Source organism: Lissotriton vulgaris, chromosome 4_1 (genome assembly GCF_964263255.1).
Source record: "Lissotriton vulgaris chromosome 4_1, aLisVul1.2, whole genome shotgun sequence".
Taxonomy (NCBI): Eukaryota; Metazoa; Chordata; class Amphibia; order Caudata; family Salamandridae; genus Lissotriton; species Lissotriton vulgaris.
The window spans coordinates 1,916,205,357-1,916,222,061 of record NC_141691.1 but is presented as its reverse complement, the minus strand read 5'-3'; positions in this window follow the sequence as shown (position 1 = coordinate 1,916,222,061).

Here is a 16,705-nt window from a genome sequence, read left to right as displayed (position 1 = left end):
GCCATTCATTCTGTGTCCCTTCAGGTGCAGTCTGCTGAAGTTCCATCGTCTCAAGACTTGTGCCACGACCTGTGCCCTGGGGACTGGGTCGTGGTGAAGAAGCACGTAAGGAAGAACTGCCTAGACGTGCGCTGGCGTGGACCTTTCCAAGTCATATTGATCACGAACACTGCAGTGAAGTGTGGAGGCTTGCCCAACTGGATCCACGCCTCACACACTCGAAGAGTTCCAGCACCTCCGGAAGAAACAGCTCCTCTCTCGGATGAAAATCCAGCTGAAAGCGGAGAAGCCACAGAGGGGATCAGCCAAGCTGCAGAGGTGTCAGAGGAGACTGAGAGCGTGTCTCACCAGGCCGAGGACGGTCAATACACCAGCGAAACTGAAGCTGCGACAGAAGGAGAAAGTAGCTGGGAGTACGAATCAGACACTGATCAAGCTGCAAGTGGTCAAGAGTCAAGTGCAAGAACAAGGAGCAGGAGGACAAGGAGTGGAGAAGCTAGCTGGCCGGAAAGAAGGAGAAGGCCAAGCCTTCGAGCAAATCCAGAGAGAACTCTTGTCCCAATTTCTGAAGACTCAGACCTAGACGAAGGCGCAGTGGACTCAGACTCTGAGAGTCCAAGAAGATCAAGGAGGGTACGTGTGCCCTGCAGAAGATACGCCACTCCTGAGTGGACCTACTTGGCGGCAGATGTCTTGGGGACAGAGATCCGGGAGGGTGAGGGAAGAGCAGGTGACCAATCTCGATCCAATTGTAACGGTGGAAGTACGGCTGTTGACCTCTGGAATCGAAACTGAAGGGTTGCTAACGTTCACACTCCCCGTTCCCCTGTACCTAAGTCGGATCAAGGACCTGGTGCTGAATAGATTAGAATTTCCAACCTTGGGTCATCCAGTACCAGAGCACGAGGAAACCATCCTTCGATTGGAATTGTTGGAATATGCCATTAGAGCTGCTGGCACCAGAATTATTGTAGATACCTAAAGACTTTGTAAATAAACCAGAGAGAAAGAAGATAACCTAGCGCCTAGTGAAAAGAAGAAGAAAATTAGGGATTTCATTTAGAGGACGGAGAAGGGCTAAGGTTGTCTGTCGCTGAAATTAAAGAGACTTTGCTGTAAAGAGACTTTGCCATCCTCCAAGTGTGGTTAACGGATTGAGAAAGCGAGATGAAAACAGAGTGAAGAAACAAAAGAGACTTTTCAGAAAAGGAAACTACACTGTTTGATAACATGGAGGCCGGTGGTTCGAACCGCAAAGCAAAATGTATAGTAGGCACACTTATAGCAGTAGTGATTTCCCTTATAATCATAGTAGTCACTGTATCATACGTAGTGGGACATGCAAGTGTAACTGAGATAATAGATGTAAAGCCTGTAACGACTCTGAAACCTGCTCTTGCTGGAAAGAAGGAGGAGGACAATGTAATTCGGGAAAAGGCGTTGCTGGCAGCAGAGGCCCGTAGGTTACACGTAGATGAGTCCCAGGGAAATTTTAGAACTAACGCTTATGCCAAATTATTATATGAGTATATTGATGCCATGGAGGCCAAGGATTGTTATGTCTGCATGCAATTACCGGCTTCCGTAGATGAAGGCATTCGATATCATCATCTTCCATTGACATATGGGATTACATGTAGTTTATTGCTCAGTATATTTTATGGACGAGATGGGTTTGAGTACTACTTCTCAAACTATGATTCGGTGTTACCCGAAGTCCCGAACTATAAACAGATGAATAAGTGGAACTATTACAAGAAGGAAGATAGATTGGCTAAATTCTTCCTTCCTTGGGATACACTGGATACTTCATATACACGAAGAAACAATCTGACTTGCAAAGTATCAGAGATTGAGAAAAAGTTTATTGGACAAGTTGATGACCGTTACAGGAGGCAAAAGATTTTGAAAATGTCAGGACAATGGAAGACAGATTGGACAGAGGAGGAAAAGGCACACAAGAAGAAGGGTAGTAATGGTCCAACCAGAAGCAAAACTTACTATGAGAGTGTATTTGTAGGTGAAGTTAGTTGTGAACATGCTTTTCGATTAGAATATTACACAAAAGATTTCTTAAAAGGGATGCAAGCAATTCCTAATGTGTATTTTGTATGTGGAAGAAATGCCTACGTGAAACTGCCTGACAACTGGTACGGTTCATGCTATTTGGCAATTGTCTTCCCCAAAATATACCATGCAAAGGATATAGAGATCATAGAGGGAAAAGCTTCAGCAAGGGGGAAAAGAGATGTAGGTGATGCTGAAGTAGTTGGGGACGTATTTGGCGCCATGTTTCCTCTTTTAGGTTTGATACTTAATGATGTCAAGATTAGGAGACTGGTTACAGTTGTAGATAGGTTGTCTGCCAGTACTGCAAGGTCACTAATGCTGGTAGAAGGGGAGATGCAATCGATAAGGGCAATGGTCCTTCAGAACCGTCTTGCTTTAGACGTTCTGCTAGCAAAAGAGGGCGGAGTCTGTAAGGCTTTGAAGGTCCAGGAATGTTGCACTTACATTCCAGACAATTCAAAACCTCTTGAGAAGGCTATACAGAATATTACTAAGATACACCAAGAGATTGAGGACCTAACAAGAGTAAATGTCTGGGAAAAAGTAGGTCATGGGATGGGTAAAGTTGGAGGTTGGTTTGCCAATCTCGGGAAGAGCTTTGTCTGGTATATTCTGAAGCCTATCTTCATAATTGTAATTTGCATAATCATATTGTGGGGTTTAGTGAGACTGTACAGATGGTATAGATCAAACAGGTTGCAAAGTCCATGAGAGAACAGGAGCGGAGATTAGCTGCTATGCAAGATCATCAGTATAGAAGTCTGAGAGCTCTAGAAACGATAAAAAGAGGGAGCCTTGCAACAAGTTCTGTATGACACATTCAAATTGATGTACTAATGATGACCCCTAGAGGTTATCAAAGGAGGGAACTGAGAGAGCGCAATTTGAATGAAACGTATGTATACGCCATACGTACAAGCCCATGGCGTAAAGTTAGCTAATGTAACTTGAGAAATGAGAAAATGTATCCGTACTTACTCAAGAGTGTTTTAGTAGAGATAGAAAGCCCCTATAGAGTATGGGCTATAATAGAAATGTGTGGAAATGCTTAGAAATATTAAATGCGTTAATCAGGTTCCATGTTATGTAGCTGCTAAATGAAGAAGGATGTGAAATGTAAAATGAAGAAACGTGCAGACCACATGGCACCGTGGAAGAACGAAATGAAACATTGCATCTTTCATGTAGCATGGATTCAATATTATTCAATGATTTTGCTTACATATATATTAAAGGCTGTATTTTATAGAAGTGCGTTGTATAACTTTAGTGCGGTAGGTTAGCATGTTGTTTTAAGCTAAAGAAATAAGGGTTCACAGAGTGCAGACTACTGCACATAATTTAGTAGGCCAGGAGAGATAGTGGGTCGTCTTTGATCTGCACGTGTGAGCTAAAGTCAGAAGCCTCGTTAAAATAAATTGCCAATGCTGGTTGAAGTTTTACGGCCTAGTCCGATAAGGGGAGCCTGGAATTTAGGGCCCTGCTTCGAAGTGTCTGTTTGCAGGTGCGAGGGGGGTACCAATCAAAAGCCTGATGAATAGAGCTCTGTTTGAGGAGATAGGCTCGGGTCCGGAGGAGTCGACCGGAATGTCATGGGGGTACCGGCACACTGGAGACGGCGCCTGGGAAGCAAGGTCAACTTAACAGACGATCCAAAGAAACGAAACTATGGAAAAAACCAGAAGCGAGACCACGTGAATTGTATACGTGGTGGGCGTCTCAAGAGGGCGTTCCACCCATACTGTGATTTTGTATTAGGGACAGCACCCCGGGGAGGAAGTAGAGCAGATGGCCTGAGGACCCTTAGAGAGCGGATGGGTAGGCAGAGAGGGTACTGCTACACGAAATAGGTTTCCATCTGAGACTAAGAGATTGAGCTTCTTCGGAAGTCCAACGGCTGACACCTTTTAGGTAAAGAATCTGTTAAGTAGGGATGTCACCTAGGATAGTGTAGGGTCAGTTTAACCTGATTCTTTTCTTTCTGTAAATGACGCTTAAGATCCATTTTGTGTCAATGATATTCAACTTACTGATTTTTGAATTGGTCTTAGTGGTTTTCTTCTGTCGATTGAGATCTCTCAGAGAGTTTATGTTCATCCTATTACCTGTGTATCTTTTGAACCTTATATTGAGGTGCCTGTACTTGCAACTGATTTTGGCTTTATAATAAATACTTAAAACTTTTCCGTAGTAAGTGGTTCTTTAGAGTTGCGTCAGTCTTTGGGGTTGATTTGACCTATGTAGGGTTTGCCTTTTACTCAATGACAGCCAATAATCGATCCAAAAGGGACTCAAGTGAGATAAGAATTAGGGTGATCAGATAATCGATCAAAATCTCACGTCCGCAGGGCTAACTTTTCCCTCTCGGTAATCTCCAAATGTAGTCATCATCTAGATGCAACAGGTGCAGCAGGACTCTCAAACAAAGTAATGTTCTTTTTTAATTTTTTACTTTGTTTATTGGCATTTCTCCGTACCCATAATACACGTACAAAGTGCGCTAGACACTACATTGGCAGTCCATGAATTCATCAGTCCAGTGCATATCCTAAGTTTGAATATCCCCCTTCCCAACACGTAGCAACCAGCATAGGCATGGGTGGCAGAAGCAATATCACAACAGTCTTATTAGTTATCAACCTCTTGATCATGTGGCCCGGCATTTTACAGTGCGACAATACTACAATTACAAAGTGCGGTAGACACTGCGTTGGCAGTCCGTGAATACATCAGTCCAGTGCAGAGCTTGAGTTTGAATACATCAGACCCAGCAAAGTAATGTTCGAATGAGCTACTTCAAATGGGAAATGAAGATAAGCACATTGTTTTGGCCCCACTTCAAATGAGACAGACCACATGATGTGTGGCTTGAGTACTGTGGCACAGAATGTTCCATGTGCACAAAGGATAGTTAATATTTGCTCAGTGAGAATATAGTTTTAGTAAAGTACTTGGGCTCTGATAACGATAAGCCACATCCCCCATTTTGGCAAAACTCCTCTTTGTGCCTAAAACTGCATAATACCGGGTTCGCAAAACACTGGTGTTAGTTCACATGATTTGGGCTGGTGAAACCTTCAAATAATTGAGAAATTCCTGCTTAACTGAGTGTAAATTGCTCACCTGCTATGATGCAAATCTTGTGCAAGCACAGATTTGTGCTCTTAATTTCATCCTACTGAACAGACCTTTTTAGAACAATTCAGGTTAAATTGTGAGAATCATGACCTTGGGTTTTACCCACTCCACCCCCCATGATACCAGCCCCCAAGTAGTCCCATTTTAGTTCACAGGATGTTGAGCAGCCCCTTGTGGGAAATGCAGCAGAGAGCTCCAACAAAACCAGGAAAAAAAGCGTAATTCCAATCCAGTACCTGGAGGATATGATCTATTTATTTATTTATTTTTATTTGCACAGTTTTATATAGCGCTGGCTAGACCCGGAGGTATCAGAGCGCTTTACATAAGGATCAGTGAGTTACAGGGTACATAGTTATAGCAGTTGGATCAGCGGGTTACCGGTTACATAGTTACAACAGTTTGAATCAAAGGAACAGAGGGAGGAGGAGGGGGAGGGAAGGAGACACGAATGGGGAGACGAGGAAGACAATGTCAGATGTCCGGCTGGGTAGGTGACGGCCAAGGGGCCAGACTCCTCTATAGCTGCATAGGGCAGCTCCACCGGGCATCGGCCAACGTTGCTCAGGCTATGACCTTGAGGGAGCTTATGTCAGTGTTACAACTGACTTCAAACAGGATTCATAGGATCTGAAAAGATTACGAAGAGAGATGATCAAGGAAAGCTGAAAAGAGGCATAATGTTTAATTGCTCTACTCTACAAAAGGAGTTCAGAATAAGCCAAAGAGTGTTGAGAACCTGAGGTCCACAGATGCCTTTTTCTGATAAGGGGTTACATGTTCCACTTTCAAGGGGTTAGGAAACACCCTGCGTGCAGAGATAAATTGATCAGGTGAGACCAATAAGACAGCAGGTCCAGAGTATTGTAGTGAGGTGTGGAGTTTACTTGAAAATAAAGTGACTTTCAAATAGAACACCAATTTGACAACCTCTGCAAATGAAAAGTTCAGACTTTTAGGATCCTGAAAAGGCACAGGGCCAGAAAAAGAGTAGGTATGAATTTTGGCTTTCTTTGAATGGATCTAAAAATTGAGTGATTATCTTGCGATTTTTGGGTGTAAAAAAAGACTGATGATATGTTAGCGGGATTGGTTTTATCATGGAATTTTTAAAAAAAGTATCTGGGTCTGGTTTCTTGGGCAACCTATTTGAATAAATGTAGACTTGACCACACAAAGAGGGTTCCTTGTCGTCAGTGGGTACTTTAATCCAAGAGTGTTTCATGGTATGTAAAAACTACATATTTAGGATATAGTTGATGGTTACATCATTGGATGAATCTTGGTGATTTAAGGGGCAGACAATAAATGATTCAGGCATATGTCTTGTATAATTTAGCAATATCGGGCCCGTTTCACAAAAGCAATCTGAGACAAAAGTCTAACTTTACGACTTTTGGTATTCACAGAGGTCATTTATGAGTCGCATCTTTACATCTGCCATCAGGAATGGATCTCCGGCTCAAGCTGCACTCAGACCGGTTAAAGTGTAATGAACTGGTGGGAACACAATTTTTACAAAAAAGAAGATTAGGAAGGTATGATAAATGGTAGAGGAGGTCAGGAAATCAGTTTGGGCAGGGGAAAGGTGTGGCCATACACTGCATCACATCCCAGAAAAGTTTGCTCCTTTGCATCATGATACATACACTCCACAATTAGTGTTCCCCTCAGTGTTGACTGTAGTGTTACACCACACTTACAGGCACATGCACCAATATTGCATTTTGCGATTCCTTAATTGTGAAAAATAAGGAATCGGGCAATTAAGGCATTGCAAACTGCAATGCATCAAGAAATCGCTATAAAAATAGTGATTTCTTAAAATTCCTTAATTGCGATTCTCTAATTGAGAATCGCAATTAAGGAATACTTTCCCATCCATTCCTATGGGTCTAGAGGCCCATAGGAATGAATGGAAAGACATTCTTAATTTGCAATTCACCATTAAAAATTTGCAAATTAAGAATACAATATCAAGGGTGCAGGGGTGTCCAAAGGACACCCTGTTGCACCCCTGAAATCTGCTTAGGAGTACATTTTGCACACTCACATGCCCCAAGGGCATGTGTGTTTGTAAAATGGAACTTTGAAAAATGCACTTTAGTGCATTTTTCAAAGTTTTCGCAAATTACTTGAAGGTCAACTTCATGGTAATTTGCTCCCTTTATTTGCGAATTCGCAAATTTTTAATGTCTGATGCATTGCATTTAAGGAATCTCAATTTGAGATTCCTTAAATGCAATCGCAATTTAAGAAATCGCAATTTTGTGATTTCTTAAATTGCGAAAATAACAAAAATGTTAATGCATCCCAAAAATGGGAATTGCATTCGCAAACGGCCGAATTTTGCGATTCGCACCGTTTGCGAATGCAATTTCCTTTGATGCATGTGGCTGTTAGTGTTGAGGGGAGCGCAGCCGGAGAGTGCAGCTTGAACTGGAGATTATGGCTTGATACGGATTAGATTCCAGCCCGACTGTGGAGGTAAAGTTAGAACTCGTAAATTACCTTTTTTAATACCAAAAGTCGTAAAGTTAAACCTTTGTCTCAGATAGCCTTTGTGAATGAGGCCCATTGTCATTAAGAGCAAGCCAAGTAAGTCACAGGTTAGGGAGCTGCGTGCTGAGTTCAAGTTGAAGCTGGAATAGTTTAAGGTTCCCTACGGACCAAAGAGATTTCTTGAAAGGCGTATATTAATCCTAGGTCAGGACCTTTGAGAGTATTTAAAAATGGTGAGACCAGTTGACTGAAATGGGAGAGTCATGGCTAAGTGATGGCACATCAAAGAGATCCACCCTTTTACTTGGTAGGGCATGGTGTTTATTTGAGGAAGACTATGGAGATAAAACACATCTTTAAAAGGAGTCTAGAAAGCATTTGATTGGTTCAATGAGTTTAAATTAAAGTTCAGGGATTTGGTCAGTGTCCAAGACAGTAAGACATTCAAAGATGTAGTAACAATGAGCTTTCTAAATGTCATAAAACTCCCTATATAATGAAAGTGATATAATGAACCTATATAAGTCATAATTATCAGTACTGTTACTCAGCACAGACACATGCAATTATCAATGTATAGCTACAGTATATTATAAAATGAGGATGTGAAATGTCCACATGGTTTGGTCATAGTGGATCAAGCCAAGAACCTGCAATACAAAATAGGTTATCAACTACAAAGCAAAATAGTCCTCAATTAGGTTACTTGCAATGGAAGGAAAGAAAATAACAGTTTACCTCAGTTGAAACAGGATAGTAAATATTGTTGAGATGCATAGGTAACTACTGCAGGATTTGAAAATAAACTTATTTTTGGTATGTGTGTCTGGGTTTAATTTTCTTCTATTTGCTTTTCTCAAATTACCTTCCACCCTAAGCTCTACTTTAGAAATGTTTAATGTACTGAGAAGCAGTTAACCTTTATAATTTGATGGATAATCTCTTTTCTAGTGAATTTTCTCTCTCTGCTGACCTCAGTTGTGTCTCGCACTTCTGTCTTGTGGGTGTGACCGTACAAAAGAATTTGAAATATTTTTTTGATTCTTTGATCAGTGTAGACAATGAATGCATGTCTCCCTGAAGTATGGACGCACCTCCTTTGTAATATGTCATGTGACAACAAAGTTAATACTTCAGGTCATGGAATTACTGTAAAGTAATATGGGCGTTATTATAGTCAGCTATTTTTGAGTGCATAGTTTCTCTAGAGAAAATATGGCAAAGAAATGCATACTGACATTATATCTGATACCGGATGGTTGACTTATCTGGCAGGATAAATGTTAGCAGGAACCAAAGTAAAAGACAAGAATTAAATTAGATTAGTTTAGAGGGGGCATGCTAAGAGAAACACAGTCTAGAGAATATACTGATGGCTGCAAGAGCAGAAGAGCAAGCAGACCAAGAAGCTGGAAGAAGGAATGGCCCTCAATGAATTAGCCTTGGCTGTGAAAGCAAGCACAAGCAAAAGCGAGATGCACATAAGTTAATGTCTTTGAAGAAATCAAAGCTATTCTTCCGATGTCCCTTTTTGTTTCTCCATTAAGGTGGATCTCAAGTCATCAGACAGTTCTTCAAAGGTTGTGGGTAACATAATAATTTCATATCTGTGTGCTGAGCTAAATTAAAATCAAGTGCGTCATGACGGAAAAAAAAGATGGACGCAAGAATGTTCCAGAAACACTCTTGCCATGCCCACAAAACTAAAAAGCAACATCAGCTATGACAAATGTAAACCAGGTTAAATCAGTCGTCGTCAAGCTCATCATACAAAGGCTCTTCTGCATCACTAAGTAGACTTCTATGTCTACTAAAGGACGACGTGCACATGTGGCATTGGGTGCCTTTAAAGAAGAACACAGTTCACAGAAAACTCACCAAACAAAGCGACAAACTTCAATTGGACATTGTCCCAAATCACGTTGAAATTGAATTATCATTCAATACCTTTTATTATAGATGTCATGCCCATGGACAGGTATAACAGCATATTCCCTGTGCCTCACCCCTCTCCATTAGGCACAAGGGTATACACCTGGGCTGCTTCTGTGCCACTGCACAGCCACAATATAACAGAAACAGACATTGGTGCAAGCCACCATCCATGTTTTACATAGGACTTCATAGAGTGCCTGCTTGCTCAGTTTTGCCACTGCTCCTGACCTGGGGTTAAATTCCCTCAACTGCAATCTCTTTGCTCAGTCTGAGACAACAATCTGATTCCCATTGTTGTTTCATGGCTTGGGAAAACACAAGAGAATGAAAGTACAGCCTCAGATCAATGAAGACAGTTTTCCTGTTGCTCAGTGACACCATAGAGTTGGAAGTGCTTTCAAAGCATGACATCATTAAACGTTCCACAAGCCCCATGCCACGTGTTTTGCCTATAGTGGTAGAATCAAAAAAGGACAGTAGCGGAGTAGTGGGCATCTGTGCCAGGTAAACAAAGCCATAGTGAGCCATCCTGGTCCACACATAACAGACATGATCATGCATTTGTAGAGAGCCAAAGTGTTTTCCCATTGTGACGTGAATAAAGAATACCATCAACTATAACTGCAGGAGAACTGCAGGTAAATTACTACCTTTTCGACTCATGTTGGTTTGTTCAGATATAAGAGACTATGGGCCAGATATACGACAGAAAATAGCATGTGCAAACCGGTTTGCGACCCGTTTGCGCATGGAATTTTTCTATGGGTCATGTACAAACACTATTTTGTGACTCGCAAATGATTTGCTGACTCGCAAAATAGTGTTTTGCGACTCGCTATTAGAAAGGGGTGTTCCCTTCCTAATAGTGACTCACAAGCCATGTACGAATGTTTTGCGACCGCTATTGTGTTCGCAAAACACTCGCAATTTACTGCCCTCTTCAAGAGGGTGGTAATGCAGTCGCAAATGGGAAGGCGTACCCAGGGGACCCTTCCCCTTTGCAAATGCAGGGGAAAATATTTTAAAGGGGCAGTCAGTGGTCCCAGGGACCACTACCTACACTTAAAAAATGTTTTTTTTTTTAATGCAGCCCATTTTTCATTAAGGAAAATGGGCTGTATTTTAAAAAACTGCTTTCTTTAAAAGCAGTCCCAGATATGGAAGTCTGCTGAGCCCAGCAGGCCACCATCCCTGGGATGGCCCTGCCATTTCCAAGGAGGTCGCAAATTAAGAGTACCTCACTAATATTCATGAGGCTCGCATTTTTCGATCTCATTGGGCATCGCAATCAGTGTCTCTGACACTGTTGTACTTTGTAAATAGCGAATAGCGATATGTGCTTCGCCTTATTTACAAGGCAGCATTAAGCCACTTAACGTGGCTTAATGCTGCCTTGTAAATAAGGTACCCTTTCACGCTGTACTTAGCATGAAAGCGGAAGGCAATGGGTATTGCCGTTGGCGTTCCACCCCAACACCCATTGATTTTGACACTGCACCCTATTTACAAGGGCAGCATAAATAGGAAGCAGCGCCACTAGGGAAAACCTGGTCTTATACAGGCGAAACGAGGAGAAATGCTTTATTTTACCTCCTTTTTGCTGTTTGCATGAGTGCTGCATTGTGCAGCACAAATAGAAACAGCAAAATGCCATTGAATGTTTATGTGCAGGAAGGTGACCCTTCCTGCACATAAACAATCTTAAAAAAAAAATACATTTTGTAACTTCTATGTGTGCCGCATTAAGCAGCACACACAGAAGTGAAAAAACGCTATTTAAAGAATGTTTATGTGCAGGAAGGGACACCTTCCTGCACATAAGAAATTTTCTCCTCAAAGCAGACACCCTTGCACCACGTTGTGTAAATATGGTGCAGCCTGTGTTTCAGAAGTGGCAGAGCGTGGCATTAAGCCAAGGATGCTAATGCCGCGCTCCACCACTTCATTGTAAATATGCCCCAAAATTTTTGATTATCCTCGGCTGCTGAGATATTTCAGAATGTTTTTTACTAAGTTATCTAACCTGTTACACATACTTTCAATTACTGTGATGACATACTGTTTTTTGGGAGAACACAAAAAGAGCATGATAAATCTCTTAACCAAGTATGCCAGTTACTTGTTGATACGGTCTCACTCTGAATGCTGCAAAATGGGAGTTTCACAAAACCAAAGTCAAGTTTTTTGGGCACGTATTCTCTGATGGAGGAATGACTCCAGACCCAGACAAGATGCAAGCACTATCATCCACTTACCCCACCTGCCCAAGGTGTAACCATACTATAATCCTTTCTATTCATGGGTAGTTACTGCTCAAGATACATTAACAACTTTGCTACAGTGAGCGCCCCATTAGAAGACTTGACAATGGAAAATGTACTCTTTCAATAGTCCCCAGAATGCGACAAGAGTTTCAGAGATATTAAACATGTGATTGAAACCTACTCACCTCAAGTTACATATTGAAATAACGGTTGATGCAAGCCCGGTAAGGTTAGGGGCATTCATTGCTCAACACAATATCCTTCTGAATGCTCTGAGACACATTGTGGCCTATTCCAGTTGAAGCCTCTGTGAGAGAGAATGGGCCTACTCAGCTGGAGAAGGGGAGTCTGGCTGTGGTGTGGGCCTGCAAATATTTTCAGCTATTCCTCTACAGAAAACGATTCACTGTCATCACAGATCACCAGGTGCTACAATATTTGTGAACCCAGAGGCTAAGAGAGCCCCTGCATTGAGAGGTAGGAGTTAAGACTTCAAGAGTAACACTAAGTGATTGTGCACAAATCGGAGAAGCATCAAAACCCAACAGATTACTTTTCACGAGTGCTGCTACATTGTCATAGTTTGACATCTAAGATAGCTGAAGCATATCTCAACACACCAGCGGCTGTATCAGCGGAACAAATAATTTCTGCCACCAATGCTGATAAAGAGATGATCATTGTTAAAGAAGGTATTGCTACACAATGATGCACGAGAAATACCTGGCCTCTTACCGATGATGCTGAATTCCAAAAGTTCAAAAATGTGCCAGACGAGTTTGTTGCCACTCAATAAGGCATAATACTGACAGACTTGAGAATCATCACACCTAAAAGCTTAGGACAGCAGGTCATCAAGCTGGCCCATGAAGAACACCTTGGCATCGTAGCCAGTAAAAGAGCCCTATGAGATTAAGTGTGATTCCTTTCGCTAGATGAGCGCGTTGAGATGGGGCTGAAAATTGTGCCACATTTGCAACTGCCTGTCTCCTAAGGTGATGCACCACTTAGTGACAATGTCTGACCTTTCTGCCCATCCCTGGGAGAGAGTTTAAGTTGACTTTTTTGGTCCTTTAGGAAATGGATTCCATCTCATGGTAGTCATTGGTGAGTATTCACGTTTTCCTTTGGTGGAAGATGTATCTTCAACAAACCCATGAACAGGACATAGAAGACTTGATGACATCTTTGAAGCTTGGGGCATTTCCAAAATCCTCAAACCTGACAATGGCGTACCCTTTAACAGCACAGAGTTTCTTGTCTGACTCAACATCAAATAGAATTGATCATAACCAAGACATATACCAGGCCCTCCTGGGCTATCGGTCAGCTCCTCTCTCCGCAACTGGTGAGAGTCAAACCACCTTGATATTTGGGAGAGACATCAGAACAAAACTACCTCAATGGACCTCAGATCTACTAGTGAATACTGACCAAGTTCGAGACACCTACGCGACTCCAAAAAGGAAAATTAAAGCATATGCCAATCAGCGTCATCATGCCCAGAAGACAGTCTTTGACAAAGGAGACTGGGTATTGGTTGAACAGAAATGAAAACGGAAAATGGACACTTCTTTTGCCACTGATCCTCTACGGGTCGTGTCGTGCAAGGTGTAGTAAATGAAGTAGCAGAGGCGGTAGATGATTCTTGTAGGTTCCTTTATTCTGGATAAGAGACAGCGTAAGAGCAGACCACTCACAGCAGCAACAACCGGTCAACTGCCACAGAGTGGAACATACGAAGAGAGGACAGAGTAGAACATAGAATATAGAATAGAGAGAGTAGGCATTCGTAGGCATTCCTGAGAAAGACTAGAATAACAACTTGCATGTACTACACAAGGGATATATAATAACAGCTTGTCCTCTTGGACAATCCTTCACTCTGGACACCTCATATTTCAAAACACCTACTGCGACAATTGTCGAGTCCTGAAACCATGCGTGAGGCACCCCTGTCAGCAGGTGCGGCTCTCGCACCTGAGCCTATGTCACCATTGTCCTGTCACGGTGGACCCTGATCATCTTAGGTCACCCAGTCCAGCCAGCAAGTGCAAGTGCAAGCACCTCGCCGACTGATTTAAGAAATTTGATTTTCGTGGTGTTCACCACTTTTTATTTAACAAAGGGGGAGATGTAGAATATTGATGTTATATGCAATAGGACCCTTATGGCGATGGGGCAGACTCTGAACAGAAACTATGTCATATGCTGGGAGGTGTTAGGGTGTGGCTAATGTTGAGTATGAGGTAATGCACAGTGTGTGAGTGTATGCTGAAGAATAAAGAAGTGTTTGACTACAGCTCCCGTGTGGTGGATTTAATTTGCATGCTCCAGGGCTGGGGAATACGCTCCATATGCACATTAAGAAGTAAGCATTGGCAAATACATTAGGTTTGTCCTCAGCAAGCTGCTACAATTGTACTGAAACCTATTTTAGTGCTAATGCCCATGATATGATAATATGATTCTTAATGGTTCAAAGAAATTGTATCATTGTCCTTGAATTAGGATAGCATGGAACACACAGGGTGGCTAAAAATAATAGATGGACAAAGAATGCAAAGGAAGAAATCAAAATCTGAAAGTCATGTATGTAGACCAATGGAGAACAGGGCTGACCCAAAGCCACTCTATTTATGTAATATGTATGCTTTTTCTTTACACTTTTTTTAGTAAATGTTGCTGTTTCTAAGCTGTTTCTAAGCCAAAGATAAAAGGACAATTTAATGTAGACTTCTGAGAAATTTGATCTGCCTAAATGCAACAGTTTTGTTTATTTTAGAACTCTGGGACCCAGAATTACTGTCCTTCACACAACTGAGCACTGCATGAAAAATTGCAGCATTGCATTGCACGAAGGTCCCAAAATATCACAGAAAATAGCACAACATAAGTTTTAACAAATGCAGCCAGCCGTTGATGTGATTGGCAGCTCCTGTTCTTAATCTAACAGTTCTTTGTGGTGGTGCAAACGCAAGCCACCAATTTCTACTCTAAGATATGCATTTCAGGTACAACCCCAATAGAAATTCCTTCATGTAGACCACTGCATAGGAATCAGGCGTGTAAGATGTTTGTAAGGTGTGTAAAGCACAGATGTTAACATTAGTATATCATGCAAAGTACTGGTTGAACCTATGCATGCACCTGGTCGCAGTAGGCACCTGGATTTGGGGCATAGTCAGATCACATTACTTTAATTTTGTGCTATGGGTTTTGTGGTGACCTTCTTATACACACCCCCTCCCTGAATAACAAAAGGTTTGGGTGCTGTGTGAGGGTCAACTTGAAGGTGCAAATTAGCTTTGGTGTGTCAGAGTTGTTAGTGCAGCTTTGAGATGCTTGTGCCACTTTGCGTGCTCGATCTCCAGCAGAAGCCTTTAGTAAATCTGGGCCTGATTTTTGTTTCTCTCTTCTGTGGACTGAAGGCTGCTATACATACCTTGATCAAAGCACAGCCAAGGCTACTGTAAATTAATAACCAATTTGATGTAAGTTAATTATATTACAAATTGTATCCTATTTAGTTTCCTATGCTAAGGGTGGGGGTACAATTGGGTAGGTTTAAAAAAAATTAAATTATTTAACGGAGTTTTATATAGCGCAAACTTGACCCGAAAGTATCGGGTATCAGAGCTCTTTACATGGCACCAGTTGCGTTACATGAGGACAGATTATTTTTTTTGTTATGCACGGGGAGGTTTTGTTTTGGCCAGAATCACAGGATGTTCAGTGTTTTTGCAGAGACTCGAACCCAGTTCCCCAGATTTGAGGTTGACCGCCCAGCCTTTAGACCAACTCATCTCCCCCTTGTTGACCTCTACTCGAATCCTTCTCTCCTGTACCTTACGATGTTGCACTCATGGGCAATTGAAGCAACTACATGCTCATAAGGGCATGTTTCATCAGAAAATGTTAAAGCACTTAGCGAATGATACTATTACTTGTACCACTCAATCAGTATCTATAAAAGAAGTGGCCATTTTAAAAGATAAGAGGCTTAACTGCAGAGTGATTAAAAGTCAGTCTGATCAATGGGAACGTTAGGCACTGGCTCAGCTGGAGTTGTGGGGTAAAAAATGTGTGGCCTGTGCTATATATGGTCCTAATGTGAATGATACAGCTATTTTTGAATATCTTAATTTAGAATTGTTAAATTGGGAGGTGAAAAACTGATTATGGGGGATTTTAATTGCGTCATAGATTATGGGATAGACTCCACTGGAAAATGTCTTAATTCTAGAATGCGCAAGACCAGTGCTGCGATATTTCAAATTTTATAAATCTATGGAGTTAGGCCCTTCAGGGCATTGAGTAGGCTGGACCTTATTTTATCAAGAAAAAACGAAAATGCCTCCTCCATCCTTATTCAGAATTTACTTCAAAAGTCAAACTACAATTTATTTAGTTTGATAAGGTATTTTTATTTATACCGACCATCATAGATGCAAAACAAGACCACTGTACATTGATCTATTTACAACACTATACATTATCATTAGAAATATACATGAAACAGAAAAAACAAATCAAGATCAATTAATCAATATCAATCATTCATCCCGAGCAAAAACAATTTTAAACAAAACAACACATTATGTACACTTCAAATGTCAAAAATGAATAGACAAAGTGAAACAATGAGGAGTTCAATTAATGAAAACAATATATCTACACATCAGATGTTATTCATTGATACTGTGATAGATTATTTACTCCTCCCCGTTTGCCGACGCGTTTCGATCCCGGGGAACCAGTTCCCGGAATCTCATCAGGGCTTTGTCATTATCTAC